At 32.7% G+C, this 24954-nt stretch overlaps 1 protein-coding gene across 1 annotated transcript in view; it reads left to right on the plus strand.

Moving 5' to 3' along the window:
* The first annotated feature begins 10537 nt into the window (after window positions 1-10537).
* The window catches only part of LOC145288054 (dynein light chain Tctex-type 5-like), a 58981-nt gene continuing 44564 nt past the window's right edge, over window positions 10538-24954 (plus strand). The window contains exon 1 of the mRNA XM_080136086.1: window positions 10538-11033. The gene's annotated coding sequence lies outside the window, so the exon portion shown is untranslated. The remainder of the gene's footprint in view (window positions 11034-24954) is intronic.

Here is a 24954-nt window from a genome sequence, read left to right on the forward strand (position 1 = left end):
TAAATGCAATTTATAATTTAAACAAAATTTATAATTTAAATACAATTTATAATTTAAATACAATTTATAATTTAAATACAATTTATAATTTAAATACAATTTATAATTCAAATGCAATTTATAATTTAAACGCAATTTATAATTTAAATGCAATTTGTAATTTAAATACAATTTATAATTTAAATACAATTTATAATTTAAATGCAATTTATAATTTAATTACAATTCATAATTTAAATACAATTTATAATTTAAATACAATTTATAATTTAAACACAATTTATAATTTAAATGCAATTCATAATTTAAATACAGTTTATAATTTAAATCCTATTCATAATTTAAATGGATCAGGGGAGGGAAACACAAAATACAACATATATGAAATTTGGTGAATGTGACTAGCCCACTCATGCAAGGGTGGATTTAAAAAAAGAAACTGGCGTTACCACGGATAAAACACAACGTTCAAAGTTCCATTACATCTAGACGATGAGAACGCGAAAAAGAAAAAAAACAAAGGAAAAAAATGCAAAACGAAATAAAACAATAATGAATTAAAAAAAAATGAGAAGCATTCACACATACGCGGTATTAAAGAAAAAAAGGAGAAAAAATGAACACACACATACACACAATAGAACAAAAGTATACAAGAAAATTAGAAAAAAAGGCCGATATGCCGCAAAATAATAGTAGTAGAGATGAATGAAAACAAAAAGAAAAAAAATTGAGCACACATACACACAAGGAACAAAAGTATACAAGAAATATTTAAAAAAAAAAAAAAGGCCGATATGCCGCAAAAGAAACTCGTAGTAATGAATGGAAAAAAAATAAATAAATAGTTGTAAGAACAAATCACCGTGCATAATTAAAAAAATGAATTGTTTTGTTTAAAAAAAATGTGTCAGTAATGTTATTGTAAATGCGGGTCAAAGCAGATTTTGTTTACAGTTCAATCTGTCAATCATTGTAATAATTTTGTGTCAAAGTCGAAGGTACTTTTAAAATCTTGTGTTATTATAAAATAGAATGAAATACGCAGAAATGAAAATCAATTTTATGCTCATGGTTGAAGTTTTCGGCTTTTTCTGTGTTTTAATTGTTTTGTCTTTGAAAAAATGGACAATTTATTGTTTTTGTGTTAACGGACCTTGAAATGTATAATGTAACGTATTTTTTTAATGTTTTTATATTGCAAAATGTCTTAAATGTATGCAATTTTTTTTTTTGCGACAGGAATTCAAAGTCATTATTAGATATATGCATTAAAATTAAAATGATCTAGGAGAAAATAAGGCTAATTAAGACGAATGGTTGGCTTAAAAATCAGTTAGAATTTTAGAGATGGGACAAAATAAATTACGTAAACGGGTATTTCAGATGTGATAAGCCGAAAGAAAGATTTTTTTTTTTGACAATTGGTTTTGGTTTTTTTTTTATGATGCCCATAAATTTTTTCCCAAGAAGAGTAACTTGGTAGGGAGATGATAAGCACTAGGGATGCCCCTAATTCGAAAAATACAGATGGGAACCTGCGATATTGTGTGCTTTTAAAGCAGGCCGAATGTAACGATTTTGAGCAGAGGAATAAGTCTCAACACAATAAGTTAAAATGCAGGCGTTCAAGAGGATACGAGAATCCTTATGAAAAAAGGGCTATGAGAGCCCGAAGGCTAATCACATATAGCATAATGAGGTGAGAGAAAAGTAGAAAACACCGTAAGTACGTAGGAAGATATAACCTTGTATTTTTTTTAGAGACGCATGAATGTGGGATATCTCTGCTGGATTTTGGAAACTCTGGTGAGAGAAAATAAAAATCACAAAAATCGGGCATTACATAGAATTTAGTGCGCAAATAGGTACTGTGGCGCAAAATGTGTTTGCTAGTTAAGAATGATATTTTCTAGATCTTCATCAAGTTCCAAGAGTCCAAGCAAGGAAATCCATGTGAATCAGTGTGATAACAAAGGTATATCTTAAACTTTAGAAACCAACCACGAAGATTAATTATGAGCTTTGACATGTCCCAGAAAAAGATAAGACAGTTACAAAATGGAAACAAATCCATACTTAATAGAACAACCGGGCAAAGAATACGATCAAGGTACTTTTGGGACGAAAGGGGTCGTCAATTTCGAAAGAGGTAAAGTGGAACCTCTAGTTTACGGCATAAGGATGGCTGGATAAAGCAGCTGACGTGGATCAGGGGAGGAATACCCTACACCCAAAAAGTAAATGCCAAGAAGATCAGAGAGGGTCTGATCTAATAAAGAAAAAGAAAATAAACAAAATAAAATAAATCATGATAATTGTGAAGTCAGTTGGAAAGGACTAAAGGATTTTTTAGCCTGATCTTTCTTAGCCAAGGGTTGTGTAGATATATATAAAAAAATGTACTAAATTAAAAATGCATACATTTCTTTTTGAAATATGGAAGGAAGGGATGTTACATGAAAAAGGCTTGTCCCCTTTTGCATGTGAGTAAAAATAAAGAAAATTAGTAAATGAAAATAATATCAGATAAAACGGGAATCGAACCCTGGAGAAAAGTTTTAAAGAACAATAGGTTTTAAATGGAATGTCCAGTAAATTGTTGATTCCGATAAAATATTTAATAAATACAAATTTGGTTGGAAACTATGAACATTGTTAGAAAGAATGCATGATAAAATATGGGTTATATGAATTAGATAAGTAGGTTAAATTCCTTTGTAAAACAACAAAAGAAAATGGGAAATTTCCTGGTCATCAGAAATGTTTAAAAAACGTGCAAATCGCGCATGTTAATGACACGTGAATTATAGTCACGTTGGTCAGACATACATGTGATTTCTCAATATAGGAAAGAGTTCGAAGTTAGAGTTAGTCAGAGAGTCGAAGAGTCAAGAGAGGTTCAGGCCGAACCTTGGCACGGTCTGGAAGCGAGAGGGTTTTAGAAGAAGATGTAAAGAAACTTTGAATTCCTGGATGCAAAGCTATTGACCGGTGATATGGAAGAAATAAATGATCATCATGTTTTTCATAATAGACGTCCCTGTTGTAATTCAACGTAAAAAGGTATTGTCCATTTATGTTATAAGAACCTTTGATAAAATCATCATCTAAAAAATATGTGTTAGAAAGTATATGTGTCAAACTATTTATGCTATATAAACACTCCCGTTTCATACAGAATTATCAAAAGCATAAATGCCAATCTCTCGGTCTATCTATCTAGATATCGAATCATCTTATCAAAGTGTATTTATATGTACTCCCTCTCTTTATATATACTTGTTAATGTCTCCATCTGATCTGTTTTTCATAACTGCCGTCTTCTGTGTTCATCATTATAACGAGAAAAGGTATTGTCCATTCATGTTATAAAACCTTTGATAAAATCATCATCTAAAAAATATGTGTTAGAAAGTATATGTGTCAAACTATTTATGCTATATAAACACTCCCGTTTCATACAGAATTATCAAAAGCATAAATGCCAATCTCTCGGTCTATCTATCTAGATATCTAATCGCCTCTCAAAGTGTATTTATATGTACTCTCTCTCTCTCTCTCTCTCTCTCTCTCTCTCTCTCTCTCTCTCTTTATATATACTTGTTAATATACTACTTTATACTTTATACTACTATATATACTACTTTATACTTTATACTACTATATATACTACTTTATACTTTATACTACTATATATACTTGTTAATGTCTCCATCCTATCTCTTACAATATGAACATCTCAACAATATGAACACTCAGAATGAATATATATAATAACTAGCATCTCTTCCAACAACATGATTAAGACTCTAATCTCTCTCTCTCTCTCTCTCCCTCCCTCTCTCTCTCTCTCTTTATATATTGTTAATGTTACTATCACAAAACATGAAGATTTCTAAGACTCTTACTCTTCTTAACATGAAAAGCAAAAAAAAAAACGTTCATCATCTAAATAATAATAATAAACGAAACTACAAAAAAAATACAACATTAATAATTTAAATGCAATTTAAAATTTAAATAGAATTTATAATTTAAATGCAATTTATAATGTTAACACCATTTCTAATATTAATACAATTAATAATTTAAATACAATTTATAATCTAAATAAATTTATAATTTAAATACAATTTAAAATTTGAATAAAATTTGCAATTTAAATACAATTTATAATTTAAATACAATTTATGATTGAAATAAAATTTATAATTTAAATACAATTTATAATTTTAATATAATTTATAATTGCAATACAATGTATAATTTAAATAAAATTTATAATTTAAATACAATTTGTAATTTAAATGCAATTTACATTTTAAATACAATTTATAATTTAAATACAATTTATAATTTAAATACAATTTATAATTTAAATACAATTGATAATTTAAATACAATTTATAATTTAAATACAATTTATAATTTAAACATCATTTATAATTTAATTACAATTTATAATTTAAATACAATTTATAATTTAATTACACTTTATAATTAAAATACAATTTATAATTTTAACACCATTTCTAATATTAATACAATTAATAATTTAAATACAATAAATAATTTAATTACAATTTATAATTTAAATACAATTTATAATTTAAATACCATTTGTAATTTAAATATAATTTATAATTTAAATACAATTCATAATTTAAATACAATTTATAAATTAAATACCATTTGTAATTTAAATATAATTTATAATTTAAATACAATTCATAATTTAAATACACTTTATAATTTAAATACAATTTATAACTTAAATACAATGTATAACTTAAATGCAATTTATTATTTAAATACAATTTATAATTAAAATGCAATGTATAATTTAAATACAATTTATAATTTAAACAAAATTTATAATTTAAACACCATTTATGCTTTAAATACAATTAATAATTTAAATACAATTTATAATTTAGATACCATTTCTATTTTAAATACAAGTAATAATTTAAATACAATTTATAATTTAATTACAATTTATAATTTAAATACAATTTATAATTTAAATACAATTTATAATTTAAATACAATTCATAATTTAAATACAATTTATAATTTTATATCAATTTATAATTTAAAACCCATTTCTAATTTAAATACAATTAATAATTTAAATACAATTAATAATTTAAATACAATTCATAATTTAATTATAATTTATAATTTAAATAAATTTATAATTTAAATACAATTCATAATATAAACAGAATTTTTAATTTAAATACAATTAATGATTTAAATTCAATTCATAATTTAAATACAATTTATAATTTAAATACAATTTATAATTTAAACACAATTTATGAATTAAATACAATTCATAATTTAAATACAATTTATAAGTTAAACACCATTTCCTATTTAAATACAATTAATAATTTTAATACAATTTATAATTTAACTACAATTTATAATTTAAATACAATTCATAATTTAAATACAATTCACAATTTATAATTTAATTACAATTTACAATTTTAATACAATTTATGACTTAAATACAATTTATAATTTAAATATAATTTCGTGCATATGGCACAGTGGCTCGCGCGTATATCTCGTAATAATTGTCAGCTTTGTATTTTTAATCATTTTTTAATTATATAGAGAGGGACATTCATATTAGTTGGATTTCTCGGACTACTGTTCCCATCTTGAATGTCATTTTCAAACGAAAAACCAATCCTCGTGTCAAAAATTCACAAAGGTAATGTCTGTACATATTAAACGTTTGAATAATATTAGGCAGAATGCCATTATTATTAATTTGTTGAAGTGTTTTTCATTTTGTTTTGTTTTAACTTATATTACTAAAGAAGAAAAAAATGCCACATAGAAGAGAAACCAAAGAACACTCCAAAAATGTGTTTACTCCATTACTTCAATTCGATGTTTAAAACACATTAAAAGGGGGAATGACGGATAGCGGAGAAATAAATTTAAAAAAAAAAACATAAATAAAAACTCTTCTGAAACGTCTTTCGGCTAACACTTTTCATAGTAATCGTCGGCAGCGAGGGATAAAGTCGATTAAAACGTAGTCAAAATACTCTAAATAACTATCTAGTGTGAGCAATATATATATATATATATATATATATATATATATATATATATATATATATATATATATAATTCTTCAGAATAGTTTTTATTTAACAATCAGTTGTTATGGAAACGTGAGATTGTAAGGTTTACAAAATATTACTGGCAGCAGTATTCTATAAGTTATCCCATCTAAACAAGAATTGCTCGATATGCAAGATAGAGCAAATAAATTAAATTGTGATTCAATGAATTTCAAAAAACTCTCATTAAAATGAAATGAAGTTGTTGAGTTTCATATCAAAGAATGTTTATTATTCTAAGCAAGACAAAGAATGCTTTAGAAAATTAATCTCCTTAATCAATAGGGTTTCGATGTCTACCATCTCATCATATATATATATATATATATATATATATATATATATATATATAGTGATTTGAAGGTTATGAGGGTTTTTTGAAGCATGAAAAACGATGTTACTTTTTGTATTTAATATTTTTATTGTTATTTTTTTATATTTCAAGCGGACCTCCGCTCTTGGTGACATAAAAGTAGTGACCAAGAGCGGAGGTCCGCTTGAAATATAAAAAATAACAATGAAAATATTAAATACAAAAAGTAAATCGTTTTTCATGCTTCAGAAACCCTCATAACCTTTAAATCACTATCCCAGAAGCATACGTGGACTGTTAACATTATATATATATATATATATATATATATATATATATATATATATATATATATATATATATATATATATATATATATATATATATATGCCATCAGAGATCATGTAAGAGATGCCCCATGGGGAAATATCTTTTCTCTTCCTGTGGAACAGTTCGCAAACGAGGACACTTAATGGTTCAAAGCAACAATTGAAGCGCATATTCCCACACGGAAGTTCTATAGTAAACCCCACTCTCCCAATGGTTTCCAAAAAGTCACTGAAGGATTTTGAACTTAAATAGATTCTTTATTTTTGATGATATCTTTCTGTAATTTTAACATAATCTGAATAAGACATTGGGAATTTGTAAAAACATGCAAAATTCAAGCAATCTTTGTTGGTGAAAAACAGTCTTTTAAATGTTGCCCATTTTCAGCTCCGGGTATTTATGCTCTTTCTAAATCATTATTTATGCCAGATTGCAGAATCTCTGGATTGCGATTTAATTCCCTTATTTCGTTCCTGATGTTTTCCTTCAGGGTTTGGGGTTTGTTAACATAGAGTCTTTCTTTAAGATATCTCTACAAAAAAAGTCGGGGCTAGTCAAGTCTGAGGAACGTGGTGGCCATTTAACATTACTATAGCGAGAGATAATGTTGTTACAAAATTATTGCCTGAGAAGCTTCGTTGTGTCTTTCACTGTATGTGTCATTGCCCCATCTTGTTGGAACCATAATCCGAGCCTATTTTGAATTTGTGGGCACAGGAAATCTGTAATCGTAGTCCGGTATCTCTTTCCAGTAACAGTGACATCATTTTCGTCTTGATCTTCAAAAAGATAAGGTCCAATAATCTTCTTCTTCGTTACTGGACATCATACAGATGCAACTAATTTTGATGAATTGCCCTTGTATTTTCAGGGCCCCAAAATTTGTAATTTTGTTTGTTAATGAATTCATTCAAAAGAAAATGGGCTTTATCTGACATAATCAATTTTTGCAGGAAATTGGGGTCATTTCGGACAAGTTCTTGCATTTGAACTGTATATTGAATCTTTGTTTTAAAATCTTCAGGCTTCAATTGTTGAACAAGCTGCACTTTATAAGGAGAGAGTTTTGAACTGTGCAGAATATTGTGTAGTGAACTTCGATTCAAATTGTGTGGAATGTCGTCGAATCGATGTTCGGGATGCTGCTCCACTCTCTCTTGTACTCGTTTCCTATTTTCATTTGTAATGACGTCTCAAAGTCTGCAAGCTCGCGGAAGATCAAGTAAAGCATCTTGATCTTCAAATCGGCACGCGATGTTTCGAATTGTGTTGCGACTTGAGCTATCTCTTACATGAAAATGCCGTTGATAAGCTCTCTGAGTCAAAGCAATTGACACCTGATTTTGGTAAAACAATTTCACAATCTGCGTACGTTGTTCAATTTTATGCTTATCCTCAATTAATTTCCAAATCTGAAATAGAGAAAAAGTGATCATTAATGGTAAAATGACAAAGCTTTTCAACCCTTCGGTGACTTTTTGGACACGGTGTACTTGCGCAGCTGCTATACCTCAAAGGCAATAGACATACCCCATATTTACCCGGCACAAGTCCAGTACAAATAGACAAATGTTTATAGAAGTTGAAAGTAACTGTAAGAAAGAAATAGCGACAGCTAAGAAAGAATATACCGAAGCCTAAAAAAAAAAAACGCATTACAGCGCAGAAATTAGGAACTCGTGATTTCTGGAAAATCTACAACAGTGTAGTAAATAATGGGCAATCAACAATTCCCCCACTATCCAACAATCATGAGGTTGTTTGCACGGCAACCAAAAAGCTGACATGCTTGTCCGTCAGTTTGCCTCAAACTCTACTTTGAACCCAGCTAACCATTCCCTTTTCCTTTACGGACAGAAACCACACTCGATTATCTGAAAATCACACCTCAAAAGCATAAGGACCTGATATCTGTACTATTAAAAAAATGATCCACTGAGGTTGCTCTAGTTCTCTCCAAACTTTTCAACAAATACCTTAACGAATCTTGCTTCACTGGCTGTTAGAAAACTGCTTCTGTTGTACCATTTTACAAGAATTCTGGCGAAAGAACTAACCCATTAAATTATTACCTCATTAGCATCCTCCCTCTTTTCGCTAAAATATTTGAGTCTATAATTAATGAAGCTCTAGTCCACCACCTTACGGTTGGTAAACAACTGTCTGACCATCAATATGGATTTAGGTAAGCGCGTTCTACTGCAGATATGCTAACTGTAATCTCTGAACGTACATACCATGCACAATAAGGCAGGGGTAGGGAGGGCAGCAGCCCTAGATACATCTAATGCTTTTGACAGGGTATGGCACGAGGGTCTTCTCATGAAAATCAGATTCTATGGTATTACTGGACGAATACTTAATATAATTAAATCCTTCTAATATTATAGAAGAATCTAGGTTATCCTCAATGGTCGTACGTCAAAACAATATGATATAAATACGGGTGTACCTTAGGAGTCGATCCTTGGTCCTTTATTATTCCTGATATTCATAAATAATCTCCCCGATAAAATTATCTCTGACATAGGTATATTTGCTGACGACACCACTCTCTATAACAGGCACGAGGGGGGAAACAAATGAACACATATAAAACGCAATGGTGGAAACCCTAAAGGAAGAACTCCAGTCTGTAGTGGAATGGGGACAAAAATGGATGGTAACGTTAAATGTTGCCAAGACTAAGCTTCTCTGTGATCTGGTGGATTTACTGGAAGCATGAATTTACCCTGGACATCTGTAATTCTGATTTCCATTCTTATGGATTATCAATGGGCTTATTTGGATTTATCCTGTTCTTTCTGGATTTTACCATATCCTTTTATACTTCTACTGTTTCCTTGTTTCTGATTTAATAATCATTATGAAACTTTCACAACCTGTTAAAAACTTTTTATGTAAATATGATTCAATTCATATTTGTAATTTTTCTTAATGCATTAATCTGCAAATTTTATTGTCTATTTTGCAAATCTCTTTCCTCTGACGAGAAGGATTGCATTTTTCAAAACTCCGCGGGATAAGGTCTTTCAAGTTTATATGTATTTCTTGCCGAATAATCAAAAATTCTGTATACTTTCTTTACAGATTTTTAACTTTTTTTTTTTGGGAAAATTTGAATTAATTTTCAATAAAATGTTTCTATCATATATATATATATATATATATATATATATATATATATATATATATATATATATATAAAATTTTCTATTTGCTAAAATGTCTTGGCTATTTCCTATTTCCACATTGCCTTTCCGTCAGACTTTTAAAAAATTGCTTTTTAAATATTTTATATACATATATATATATATATATATATATATATATATATATATATATATATATATATATATATATATATATATATATATACATTTATTGAGATTTGAAAACTTTGAAGTGTCGAATATAATGATAAAATCATTTTAGTTCACTGATTTTTTTTTTTTTTTTTTTTTTTTTTGTAAGTCTGATATTTCGCTAATACATAGCCTCATCAGGGCCGAAAGTCCGGTTCGTAATTTTTTTTTCTTTTTCTTCATTTTGGTGTTATGGCGAAGAGAAGAGAATTTACGTGCTGTTCCGGTGATTTCAAGTGTATAATGCCCCAGTTTCGAGCAAGATTAAAAAAGAAAAAATGCCTACTCAGATTTTTATTTATTTATTTCCTTTGTTTGTTTGTTTGTTTGTTTGTTTGTAACGGCAACATTACAATGAATCGATTAAATAAGTTTTTTTTCTGAATTATAGGAGCCAAAAAGTGTTGATACGTTGCTAAAGAGGCCATCTCAAATGATGTCTACATAAATAAATGCAATCCAGAAGTGACATCTTCACACGAACTCAAGTTGGTTCATCTAAGCTTCAGATACGCCCACATACAAACACGTTTGTTGTATGCATTGACGCGATGCATCTCAAAGGTGGCGCCTTGGTTACACGACAATTCGATATTTACAATCGAATCTTTGCGTCGCCCGTTAACAAGTTCTATTGTTTTGAGCCATAACGCACCCGTTTAATCATTAATAAAAGAATCAATGTGTTCATGATTTTGCAAAGAGAATTGTTTCTGGTCGATGCTTTTGAAAGAGGCAAGAACTCGATCGATATGAATATGTGTGCAGCCATTCTTGACGACAGCGCGGACAGTACTTGCACGCAATTCGTATCAATCAGCGAAAGGGATAGGATCTTATAAACTTTCGCAAAATTGCTGTGAAATTTGACTCGTAAGTAATTTGTTTTTCTACATTTTTCAAATCTTTTTAAGCTGTCCTTATGACCCGTCTGTTATGTTTAAATAGATCATAAAGATAATTTTTTAAAAAATCTTAGAAAGACTTAAGCCAAATAACTAAAAAAAAAAATGAATAGTGTCAAGATATATGCGCGTGCACACACACACACACACACACACACACTCACACAGTAGCTTCCTTAAGTCTTAACAGACTATGGATACCCACTGTAAGGGTGCCTGCACGTGGATTTTTTTTATACAGCTAGTATATATATATACTATATATTTTTTAAATGAGTGATTTTTCGGACAAAGGGAGAAGAAAAAGCTGTTTTCTAGGTTGGCAGTATTTTTGCGAACAGTTGGCTGAGATGGCGGAAATTTTCTGTTTCTATGTCTATCCTTGTAGCCATGTCACTAGTAAGGGTGCTGGAGGTAAACGTTTTGTCTGGGCTGACGTTATCCGCCTGATAGTCAGGGACCCGAACCTTGGATTAACCACTAAGGAGGCTGTCCTATCAGCAGGTGCAAAGTACTGGGGCTGCTGTATTGCCATTTGGTGAATGGATTCTGGACCATGCAGTAGCTTCTGGTGGGGCATCTCGATGCCATACTAGTGGGTAATTGTTACGGCTTTACCTTATCATTAGCTACAAATAAAAAAAAAATTCTTCGTTTCTTTTTCTCTCTTAATTTCCCCTCTCTGTCCTGCTCTAAGTAAATCTGTCGACCTAGTCCACAAATTCCAAAATTTCATCATGACAAGTTTCAAGAAAAAATACACGATTAAACCCGGTTCTCCAACTTCCAACGTAGACCCCTACTACCATGTCTCCTTCTCCAACATCAGGGGTCTTCGTTCTAACCTTCCAGAGGTTGAAACCCAATTACAGGAGACTAAACCAGACCTTTTATGTTTAAGTGAAACTGGCATTGGACAGGCTATTTCCCTAGATGAGTTTGCAATTTCAGGATACTCTAACTTAACTTCTAAATCTGACCCCCAAGATCGCCATGGGCATGGAATATGTGCCTATATTAAAGATAGCTTTCCATGTGGGAGGGACATCTCCAGGGAAGATCCTAACTTACCCTATATGTGCTTCCGGGTTGCTTTAGCTCACACTACTGCATTTATATTTACTCTCTATCGCCCCCACAACAGCGGAGTTACTATCTTTCAAAGCATATCTGAGAAAATTGACCAAGTCCTTTCTACTTATCCTTCAGCTAACATTCATGTATGTGGAGACTTCAATGTTCACAACGTCGAATGGTTGACCCACTCAAACAAGACCGATGATGAGGGGAGGTTCTGTCATGATTTCTCCATTGCCTATGACCTCACTCAGATTGTTCAGGAACCTACCCGTGTGCCCGATAATGACGGCCAGTATGCGAGCCTACTAGACCTTTTTCTCACAACTTGCCCTGAACTATGTTCAGTTTCTGTTCTGTCGCCTCTTGGATCTTCCGACCACTCTGTTGTATCAATTAAGATAAAAATGAAATGTAATAAGTCCCCAGACGTACCTCTTCATCGTACAGTATATCGATACACTAAGGCTGACTGGGATAGCTTCCGTACATTTGTATTTGATCTACCTCTGCATTCCATGTTTAAAAAGGATGTGTCCTCTATAGTATTAGACCTAACTGAATGGTTAATTGTAGGTATTGACCATTTCATACCCTCTAAAAAGTTTCAGCAAAAACCTAACAGCCAGCCATGGTTCTCTCCAGAATGTGCTGCTGCCATTGCGCACAGAAATCACTTTTTCCACTGCTTCAAATGTAATAGATGTATGGAAACTAAAGCCGTTTTCAGGACTGCCAGCAACCATTGTAAGAAAGTAATAAGGAACGCAAGAGTGTTGCATGCTCAATCTGTTAAGTCCAAAGTAGCTGAGCAGCGGCTTGGTTCCCACCAGTTTTGGCAAATAGCAAACAGAATCCTGAACAGAAGCGTGTGCTCCATCCCAACTATTATCAATGGACCTGAGGTAATCTCGTCAGCATCAGACAAAGCCAAACTCTTTGTCAAGAACTTTGCAGCTAATTCTACCCTTTGCGACCAAGACCGCCAACCCCCAATATTTCCTCCTGTATCAGAAAACACGCTATGTGATATACGTATATCTGTACGTGATGTTGCGAAGCTAATCAAAAACCTTGATTCGAGTAAAGCAACTGGCCCTGATGGTATTCCAATTATAGTACTCAAAAAACTTCAACCTGAATTAGCGCCCATACTTACAAAACTGTTTAAACGTTGTCTTAAGGAGAATAGTTTCCCATCTCCCTGGAAAATCTCATCAGTATGCCCTGTATTTAAGAATTCAGGTGATCGCTCATCCCCCTCTCAGTACAGGCCAATAAGTCTCTTGTGCGTCATGAGTAAGTTGCTAGAATCTGTGTTAAATACAGAAGTAATCAAACATCTCAACAAAAATAACCTTCTTAGTGACACTCAATATGGTTTCCGTTCTGCTAGATCTACAGCAGATGTCCTTACAGTTATATCGCATAGGATTAGCAAATCTCTCGACGGTGGCAATCTTTCTAGGGCAATTGCTCTTGACATATCTAAAGCCTTTGATAGGGTATGGCATAAAGGTTTACTTCATAAGATCGCTAGCTATGGTATAGCTGGAAAAGTCTTCTCAATTATTAAATCATTTCTTTCTGATAGGTTCATAAGAGTAGTAGTTGAGGGGCAAAAATCAGAAGCTCACAGTATTAATGCCGGTGTCCCTCAGGGATCTATCCTGGGCCCAACTCTTTTCCTGATCTACATTAATGATCTTCCAAATCATATCCTTACATCATTTGTAGACATTTATGCTGACGACACTACCATTTATGGTACCACATCTAAGACAGTAAACGACCAAGTTCTCTCCAATTCTCTCTCCTCTGATCTTGAGCACGTAGTACAATGGGGAAAGGAGTGGCTGGTTACTTTTAATGCATCTAAAACCAAGCTTCTCTCTTTACATCATCAACATTCTAATCCACATTTGTCATCAATTGAAATGAATGGCTCTCGTCTTCAGGAGGCCTCAAGTTTTGACAAGCTTCTGGGCTTGACCATTACTCCTGATCTTAAATGGAACACGTATATCAAATCTGTTGCCAAGGCCGCTGGAAAAATGGTGGGATCTTTCTATCGATCCACTAGATATCTCACTGCTGATGCTATTCTCTACCTATATAAGAGCCAGGTACGTCCAAGGATGGAATACTGTTGCCACATCTGGGCAGGAGCTGCTAGAAAGGGCTTGTCCTGCCTTGATAGAGTTCAAAATAGACTTCGTAGCCTCGTAGGAGATGTCCTTTTCTCCTCCTTGCAACCTCTATCTCACAGAAGAGATGTTGCGAGTTTGTCTCTGATGTATCGTTATTTTCATGGAAAGTGTTCAACTGAGCTTCAATCTATGGTCCCCCCTCGCCAAACTTTCACAAGAAACACTCGTCTAGCTGTAAACACTATCAATAATTTCCCCCACTCTTTATCTGTGCCTAAACCTAAATGTAGATTCCATGAACAAAGCTTCTTTCTTAGAACTGCACGCCTGTGGAATTGTCTTCCGTTTTCCTGCTTTCCGGCTGACTACAATATGGTTGTCTTCAAGTCTAAAGTAAATAAGTTCTTGATGAGCCGTTCCATATAAGTTATTAAATTTACCAAATTTTCATTACTAATGATTACTATATTGACCAATTTCTACTGTACACTCTTTAACCCTTATCCTTGAGTGGCCTCTGGGCCTTGATAATGTGGTGATGCCTTTGTAAAAAAAAAAATATATATATATATACTCGGGTTTTTGTTATTCAAAAGTAATAAACTAATGAATTCAACGAGGTTGTTAGATAGTGCTCAATAAAGAAGAGCTAATAATACTCATTTATTGTTAAATAAACATGTTTACATCCCGCTGCTACAAACAGCCATCTGTTTCAATCAAACAACAGATATCATCAGGAAGCGACTTGACTTCAAAAGTTCAATGAATAATCAAAAAAAAAAGTTCAATGAATAATCTACCATTATTCATTGAACTTTTGAATAGTCAAGTCGCTGCCTGATGATATCTGTTGTTTGATTGAAACAAATGGCTGTTTGTAGCAGCGGGATGTAAACATGTTTATTTAATAATAAATAAGTATATATATATATATATATATATATATTATAATAATAAAAGAAATAATAAAAGAACATGACAAAATTAAAACTTACACAATTGTCAAAAATGTAAATAGTAGAAATAATAATAATAATAATAATAATAATAATAATAATAATAATAATAATAACTAAAACAAAAATAGAAATAAAAATACTAATAATGACCAGGATAAATGCAACTATAGATCCCACACAGGCTGCCCACTTTAAAATAAATGTCTAACCAAAAGCATAGTTTATCAGGCCACAATAATTGCAAAAGAAACCCAAATATCAAGAAATATTACACAGGTATGACATCCTTAGATTTCAAAACCAGGTATTCCGACCGTAAAAGTATGTTAAAAAAAAAAAAAAAAAAAAAAAACAGAATGAAAACAGCACTAGCAAACCAATACTGGGAACTCAAAGAAAGTGGGCGTTCGCCGAAGTCGAATGGAAAATAGTAAGACAAGCAAGTACATGTAGGGACCTAGACGATCCATGTAGATTATTGCTGAATGAAAAATTCGCTTTCCTATTCTTTAAAGAACCCTAACATCTATTTAATTGTAGGAGAGAAATAGCCAACAATTATGTGCACAGGATAAACTTTACTCTAGGATAGCGATACAAATAAATTTTGAAATTGACAATAATAGAAAATAAGTAAATAAATAAAATAAAGAATAAAATCAAATAAGCAGATATATTAATAAATAAGTCCATATATATATATATATATATATATATACATATATATATATATATATATATATATATATATATATATATATATATATATATATATATATGAAAGCAATATAATATTCAAAATATAGAATTTAAAAAAAGCATATCCAACTACACCTTCGCTGGAAGTAGGTCAACAAGAGAAGGGGTGAACCGGAGGTCAACTGAGCCTTTGTTCTGTAATTGCCTGCTCATTGCCTGATTAGGATGGGCGCGGTGGAAATTAGAAAGCTGATTGGCTAACAAAAAACTCAATAGCATGTGCATATATATAAATGCGCTACAACCACAACTTTTCGCATAAGCCTGACGAATTCTCACGAGAATGAAATGCGGAATATTCTGTGTAGCTTAATTGCCATATATATTTTCATGACCTACTACCTAGCTCTACGTATGTATCGAGCACTGTTGAAGTAAATACTGAAAAATTTATGCATAAAATTATATCTTCGTATATTAATTTATATGATTAAATGAAGTAATCATACTTTGCTCCTGAAACAGTTGATTAGGATTTATAGTCAACAGGATTTATTTCACCACGCAAAAATTAGATATGGAAAAGGTTTACTTTGAATCATCGCTTGAAAATATCCCAACACCTTCCAACCATAATTATATTATTAAATTAATTAAAAAAAAAAAAAAAAAAAAAAAACAGATGAACTAATACGTCGATGGTGATGGCAAAAAAATTTCTTTCTTAAAAATGAAAACATAAACAAAAAAAATTTTTCTGTTTAAAACCCTAAAAAATGCAAAAGTAGTAGTTCTTATGATAAACTTTGAAAATGACCTCTTAAACGTAATCAAAAATTCAGAATTCCACAACCAACATAATAGTTTCCAAAATAAACTACACAGAATCGTTAGAAACATAAACAACTCTAATAAAATCTTCGTAGAGGCGGATAAAACAGAAATTTTATAAAATAGATAAGCAAGAATATAAGAATATAACAAACGAATCACAGAAAAAAAAAATAAACAAAAAAATAATTATGAGTGAGCGGTAAAGCTTTAAAGCAGTTGTAAATGACTAAAACTGCCACTTAAATATATATATATATATATATATATATATACATACATATATATATATATATATATATATATACATACATATATATATATATACATACATATATATATATATATATATATATATATATATATATGTATAGATAGATATAACACTACCGTGTTTGAATGATATCGAATAGATATGAAATTATTTAATGATTTATCATTCTTGCTCTGTTTTTGTTTGTTTTTTGTTTCGTGTGTGTGTGTGTGTGTGTGTGTGTGTGTGTGTGTGTGTGTGTGTGTGTGTGTGTGTGTGTGTGTGTGTGTGTGTGCGCGCGCGCAAATAATATTCTCTTAGTTATATCTCGATTTAGGTATTTGTATACGTTTATATGTTTCCATGTATAGGATTTATTCCTAAGCAAATTAACCTATCATTGTGAATTTTTAAACACAATTGTTACGCGTAAGGTAAGTAATGTGGATTATATTTAATTTATGCGAATTGGGTTAGAAATGGTATAAGACTTTCGGTAAAATTCAATTACTTCATATCATTGCGACATTTTAACAATAGATACAAATTAATAAATAGTACCGAAATTTCAGTTTCTTTAAAGGATCATATTATGAGCACAGTCTCCCATTTTGAAATACAGATATTTCAAGTTTGCTTTAAATTTATCAATCGACACCAATTAAGAAGATTCCCTGAATGTCAATTTCTTTTTAAGATTCCTTAAATTTTGGACATTTTCATAGAATCAAAATCATATAATGTATCAAAAAATATAATTAGTATTCTAGACCAGGGGTCTCGAAACTGTGGCCTACGGGACAGATCCGGCCCATCAAAGTCTTTAATCCGGCCCGCGGAGCTCTTATGAAAAACATAAAAATATCCAGGAAAAATTTTTATAATGAAAATGTGTGAAAATAATGTGATGTTTTGTTTTGTTTTTTGTTTGTTTTTCTTTTTTTGCAGAAAATAATTTAAAAGAATGAAGTTTTAAAGAACCAATTTCACTAAAAAGCAAAAAATAATAACAATGATAACAAAACTGTATAAAAACAAATAATAACAATAATAACAGTATAAAAATAGTATAAATAATAACAATAATAACAAAACATTATAAAAACGTCTAGGTCATTTTTTGTTTTTGTTTTTTGTTTTGCCCGCGTAGCTCTAAAAAAGTAAGAAATATGCCCACTCGCGTTCGAAAACTTTGATGACTCATCGATTGAGATTGTCGGACTGACTTCCTCATCTTGGTTGTTATAGTCACAACGTTTCGGCCGTTTTGCCCTCCGGCCTTCATCGGGTGTTTTGTATCGAACTGGGGAACCCTTTATTATTATTACGGGGGTTGCTGATTCTCTATTTTGAATGTTACTTTTCACTGCCTTCGTTCAGGATTAAACTCAGCACCTTTGGATAACTGTAAACTTTGATACAACGCCTAGGACCACTCGGCCATATGTCACTGGGTTGGGTTCGAGACTCCTAACAAACGGTTCCCCAGTTCGATACAAAACACCTGATGAAGGCCGGAAGGCAAAACGGCCGAAACGTTGTGACTATAACAACCAAGATGAGGAAGTCAGTCCGACAATCTCAATCAATGAAAACACCTCATCTCAAAAATACAGACAATTATATATATATATATATATATATATATATATATATATATATATATATATATATATATATATATATATATATATATATATGGTCTAGTTAAGTTGGAGAGGGGGTTAACTTAAGCTCCTTTTGGAGGCGAAGGGAAGGAAGACGAGACAATGTGGTAATTTTGGCCAGACATCGAATTCTCATCATTCTCATCGCTAGCTGGAAAATAAATGTCTTCATATTGTTTGTAAGCATTTGTCTTTGTTTGTCATCAACCGCAAGGTAATGTGTTTTTTTCGTCTTGTATAATGAACGTTATATGATACCCTTCCAAAGTGTTGACAGTATCCCCCTCATCAATAATGTATCTCCCCTCTGTGTTTAAAGAACTGTTCATTACATCATCTTTTCACATTTTAGCCTCATATTATAAACGTGTACCTCTCAAATAATTGTCTCATCGTCGTCGCTGTGTACACCAAGTAATGCTGTTATGCGTCCCCGTTAGATCACCCGTTATATCTCGTCTCCGTTATGAATCTTTCGCTACACAGCAATACTAAACCAATTGAACAAAATAAAAAGATTAAATTAATAATATATTAGAAGAAATTTAAAAGTTCTAACTTAATAATTAAAAAAGTAATACTATTAATCCCACACTGAGTCAAACAAATAAAATACACGAATTCTCTTGTTCATTCGAAGACTGTCTTCCTAAACAATCTACGAATTCATTCTCTTTTGCATATTGGAAAGTTAGAAAACTACCGGACATGCGTGTCGCGGTGTGTATCAGAACATCGCTTTGGCGGTGTTTCGGTAGAGTCAGCCACGTGACCGACATGGCGCACGTGCATCATTATAAAAAAGGCAGAAAAACAAGACGTTTTTTTTTTCGGTAAACTCGCCCCGAACGGAAGGGGTTCTATCTTAAACTTTGTTGATTAGAGAGTTCTCTAAGGAGAGGTAACGGTTACAAACTATCACATCCCTCTTCTTTCAGTGATTAGATGAAAGATAAGAAAAGGAAAACGTTTTATGAAACGATTAGACAAAATAAAAAGTCAATTAGTAACTGCCCCATCTCTAAATCTTTTGGGGGGGGTCTGATGACACGTCCTAAGCTGATGATTTGAACTGTTGTAAGATTGTTGCAGGTATCCGTATCTGGCATTCATGGGGTGTTTGTTTAAAAGGTGATTGTTTCTTTTGTGTACTGTTTGTCGCTATACTGAGTGACAACCTCCTAATAAATTTCAGTTGAGTATACTTCCGGATGTGATGTAATTCCGGAGGGGTCTATCATAAGGTGTTGTCACTTTCGGCGAAGAGTTTTTTCCAAAAGGGATCTGTACCATGTACGAACTTGGTTCTCTGCTCATTTGTATAATAAGTACAGGAGACCTCTCACCTGTTTCTTTATTTAAAACACTTACAGGTTGTCCTATGTGTAATCTGGGCAGATCTTTTGTATGTTGATCATGGTATATCGTCTGATTTTCTTGCCTCTGATACAGTCATATTATCTTCTCGTTGTTAGTGTTTTGGTTCGTGCATTTCATTGGGATGTTCCCAGCTAGCTTCCTTCGGTATAGAAGTTCATCTGGTGATGGGGTAGGATGATCTATAGGAGTGGAATGCAGGTATAGTAATACCACTAGTATCACGATTACTTGAAACAGCTTTTTTTAATGCAGAGTTTACTGTCTGGACACAGCGTTCCGCGAAACCATTTGACTATGGAAACATGGGTGAGGGCGTGTGATGTTCAAAGCTTCGTTCTTTTGCGAATTGTTTGAAATGGATAAAGCTGAAGTGTGGACCATTGTTACTTACCATTTTCTCTGGAATCCCTTGTTCTCCAAATATTTGCTTTGTCTGTTTGATAACTTTGTGACTGGAGAACTTTAACAATCTCACAAATGGAAACTTGGAATAATAGTCCACAAGGAGTATAAAGTTGAGACCTTCAATGTGAAAAAAGTCAGTGGCCACTATCTGCCATGGCCTTACTGGAATATCTTAGGGAATCAGGGGTTCGTTACTCTGTGCTTTTTGGTGCTGCTGGTATATGGTACATTGTTATGCTATGTTGTCTATGTTCTTGTTAATGTTGCGCTAAAAAAACACAAGTTTTTGCTTGGAGTTTACATTTCTCCATAACTTGGTATCTATAATTTATTTTTTGTAGTACCTCTTGTTGCATTGGTTTGAATATTATTATTCTGTTTGATTTCAATAATATTCCATGTTCAATGGATAGTTCGTCCCGATAGGACCAATAAGGTCTCATATTTTTGTCTACTTCTCTGAGTGTGTCGGGCCAATCTCCTAGAGTAATGTCCTTCAATTCACATAGAGTGGCATCCTCATTTGTTGCATAACAATGTACCATATACCAGCAGCACTAAAAAACCGAGTTAGTTTTTTGGTTGTAAATTTAACAAAATCCACCCTAAGATCCAAGTCAATGGCTTCTTTAGCTTTTTTAGTTGGTAACCTTGAGAATCCATCCACTAATGTCATATCTTTTCTAGGGCGATATACAACCGTCATATCATACCCTTGCAAACATAACAGCATGCGTTGGAGGCGAGGTTGAGCTGCAACCAAATTTTTTAAGTTAATCATTTCCAGAGGCTTATGATTACTTTCCACCTGGAACGTATTTCGATAGATGTAAGTCCGGAATCATCCAGAGCCAAAAACAACTACAAGGAGCTTCTGCTCTATATTGGTATCACGTTGTTAAGTCTCTGTTAAAGATTTGGATGCAAATGCTATGGGTTCTTCTTCTTGAAGGAGAGCGGCGCCAAATCCTCTACTTGATACATCGACTTGGGTGAGGGTTTACTTTGCAGAGTAAAAGTACGACAGCAACATATCATTGCAAATTAGATCCTTTATTTGCTGGAGGAATCTCTGGTGATTTTCTGTCCACTGGTACTCCACTTCCTTTTTAGGAGATCTCTCAATGGTACTGTGATATCTGACAGGTGTGGAATAAAATATGCCATGTACGTGATGCTTCTCAACCCTAACCCTAACCCTAACCCTAACCTCTGCAGGTCGGTGGTGTTTAATGGACTAGGTAACATCTTTATTTCTGTTATTTTGCTGTGATCAGGATGCATACCATTCTGATCGTATCTGTTTTTCATTCATTGCACACTTTTCACGGTTGAAACTAAGTCCTTCCTTCTGTGCAATCCTCATTAAATTGTAAAGGTTCTCGTCATGCTCTTCTTGAGTTCCTCCAAACCAATGACAACATCTATCGGCCTTAGAGTGCTAGGCCACTTCTCCAGGATCATTTCCATCTTCTGGATAAACACATCTTGAGACATCACCAGACCATAAGGAATCCATTGGAAACAAAATCTTCCAAAAGGGGAGCTGAAGGTAGTCAACAGTTGTAAGACTGCATCGAGTTTGATAGACCAATAGCCATTTTTGGCATCCAATTTAAAAAAAATATTTGGCACCAAAGAGTTTATGCGCAAGTTCTTCCATTTTAGAGACTTTGTAATGGTATCTTATGATGGTCGTGTTTAAATCTTTCGGATTTAAACACCGACGGAGTTTCCCATTGCTTTTACACACATAAACCCAGCTGCTGGCCCATTCTATAGGCTCGGTTGCTCTTCGTATGACACCTTGTTTTACTATATTTTCCAACTCAGTCTGGATTTCTTCCCTCATATGTATGGGACATTTTCTCTGTGCATGTATGATAGGTTGGTTGTCTGGTTTCAAGACAATATGATATTTACCCTCCAAATTACCGATATTGCAAAAACGGCCTGGGTACATATTTACCAAATCCTGTGTTGATCTCATCGAAACTTGGGTTTCTTCTATTGCACAATGTAGAGTTACCAGGTTAAGGTCTCTGGTCGAAGGTAGTCCTATGATAGCGGGCCCTTCTGTTGTCACAACAAAGAACTTTAGTGTCTTCCATTTTCCTTTGTGTAAACAAAGTATTCTTATAGATCCGTTCTGTTTAATTTTAGAACCATCATATGTTGTTAAAACAGTTGGTTCGTCATTTTGTTGCACCGAGGAGTGGTTGACCTGCTGCACTTATCAGGTGTGGGAACATCTTCAGAAGGTACGTAACGGAAGTTTATTGCCTTCGGCTCCTGTATCAGCTTTAACTTTCAGAAAGTAGATGTCTTGGGCAGTTTGATTATAAGGTTTGTGAAAATCTTTCAGTCGGTCACTTTGATTTTGGGTAGAGTCAAAAGACCTTTGTTCAAACTTATTAAATACCTCTTCATTGTCCCTCTGAGGGGCATTTTCAGAGTGCACACGATTGCTTGTGCTGGTTCCTTTGTGTTTCTCGGCTTCATGGTTTACTACTTGCTTCCTTCCATGTTTTGAGTGTTGGCACATGCCTTTCTGCTTTTTCGTTTTTGTTGGTGCAGACTTTGGCCCAATGATTTTTCCGTTCACAAGTTGAACATATGGACATTTTCCACTTGGATGGGAGCCTCCGCATAGTTTACAGTGATTGTATTTCACTGCATCTATTTTTTGTTCTTTTATTTCGTCTAGTTCCGCTAGTTGCCTCATGTGGTCTATGGAAGCTTCATGTACTGCCACAGTTTATAGCTTCCTGCAGTGTCAAATCTCCACCCTTTGCTAGAAGTTGTTTTTGAAGTTATGGATGCTTTGTTTCAGATATGACCTGCTCTATAAGTCGTTTCTCTCTTTCCTGGATATCTCGGAATTTGCACTTTAATGTATGTGATTTACATATGGCTAGAAAGTCATCCAAATTCTCTGATTCCCTTTGTTTATATTGACGCAGATAAAAACGAGCAATGTGGAAATGCAGTTGTAGTTGCAAATTTTCGCCAAGTGATTTCTGGGTTACTTCTATCGGCTTCATTTTCGAATGCCTTGGTGTTGTACCTTTTAAGGCCTTCTTCTCCTGACAGTAACAAAATATGGTCAACCTGTTTTTCAAACGGAATATTTTTGACTGAGAAATAAAGGTTACAACGCTGCTTAAAAAATCTGAATGCTTCAGTTAGGTCTGCAGATGTTCAACACATAGAAGGTTCGTTCGTAGCCATTGGCGTAATATTTAGTTCCAGACAATATTAAATTCACATGGTTTTATTATTATTATTATTATTATTATTATTATTATTATTATTATTATTTATTTATTTATTTATTTATTTATTTAAATACGAAAGAACAAACGTATATGTATATTTGTTTTCTGTAGAAAACTATCTGTATATGAATTTATTATATATATATATATATATATATATATAGAGAGAGAGAGAGAGAGAGTGAGACTACCCGTGGCCCGTTGAGTCAGTATATGTTATAGCTAGCTATGGAATAGTGAGTATACAGAATTAATGTATAAACGCACAAAAATTGAATGCACGCGCGTGCGAAAACAAACATGGCGACAAATGAGAACAATACGCAATTTCGCGCTCTCGCGCAAAATAGAATGCATGCGCGTACGAAAACAAACATGGCGACTAGTGAAAACAATACGGAATACATTGGATAATAAAGGTTTTAACGTCATTACCCTTAGATTAAATGAAAAATTCTTTATATAATAGGGGTGTAATCTGTTAAAAAAAAATGAAAGAAAAAACGAAAAGAAAAAATACAAGGAGAGAGTGCGCATTGTTAAGTAACATTTAACAGTGAGACCTTTTCAAAGTAAATCTTTAAAAAAAAATGAAAAGTCCTTTCATACACACGTTTTGAAGTTCTTTTTTTTATGTATGACTTATGACCCCACCTCATTCCTTGTAGGTGCATGTGAATAATCAGCACACCTTACAGTTTTTTTTCTTCTCATCTTTTCAACTATTTCTGCGGATTATTGGACACTAAGCTACCAGATTATATAAAAAAAATGAAGAAAATCAATATTTAAAGATTTAGAAGGGGATTCAGTTTCACATACAACGTTCTAGTAAATCGATCCCCCATTTCCAGAACCGATTAACAGTCCCCCACCTCCATTATTTGTTCTCCACCTCTTAACCTCTTGTCAGATGATTGCACGTTATCGCAACAGCCGTTTGCCATTGATTTCTCGTTGGCATCTGCTATTGGTGTTTTCTGGGGTTTGGTTAACAAAATGCCTGTACCAGATTTGAACTGCACACTTCCTGTGGAGATCTGGTTAGTACTCTCCCACCTCACTGTCCATCCTCCCTTAACCTTCACAATTAGTTGGTGTGGCGCCAGTCGAGGTCATCCACGGTGTTTTTTTAGCACGTTACGGAAAACATGAATCCTGCGTAAACGGGTTGTAATATTTTTGTA

This window comes from Euprymna scolopes, chromosome 11, assembly GCF_053919585.1.
Source record: "Euprymna scolopes isolate OS-2025 chromosome 11, ASM5391958v1, whole genome shotgun sequence".
Lineage (NCBI taxonomy): Eukaryota > Metazoa > Mollusca > Cephalopoda > Sepiida > Sepiolidae > Euprymna > Euprymna scolopes.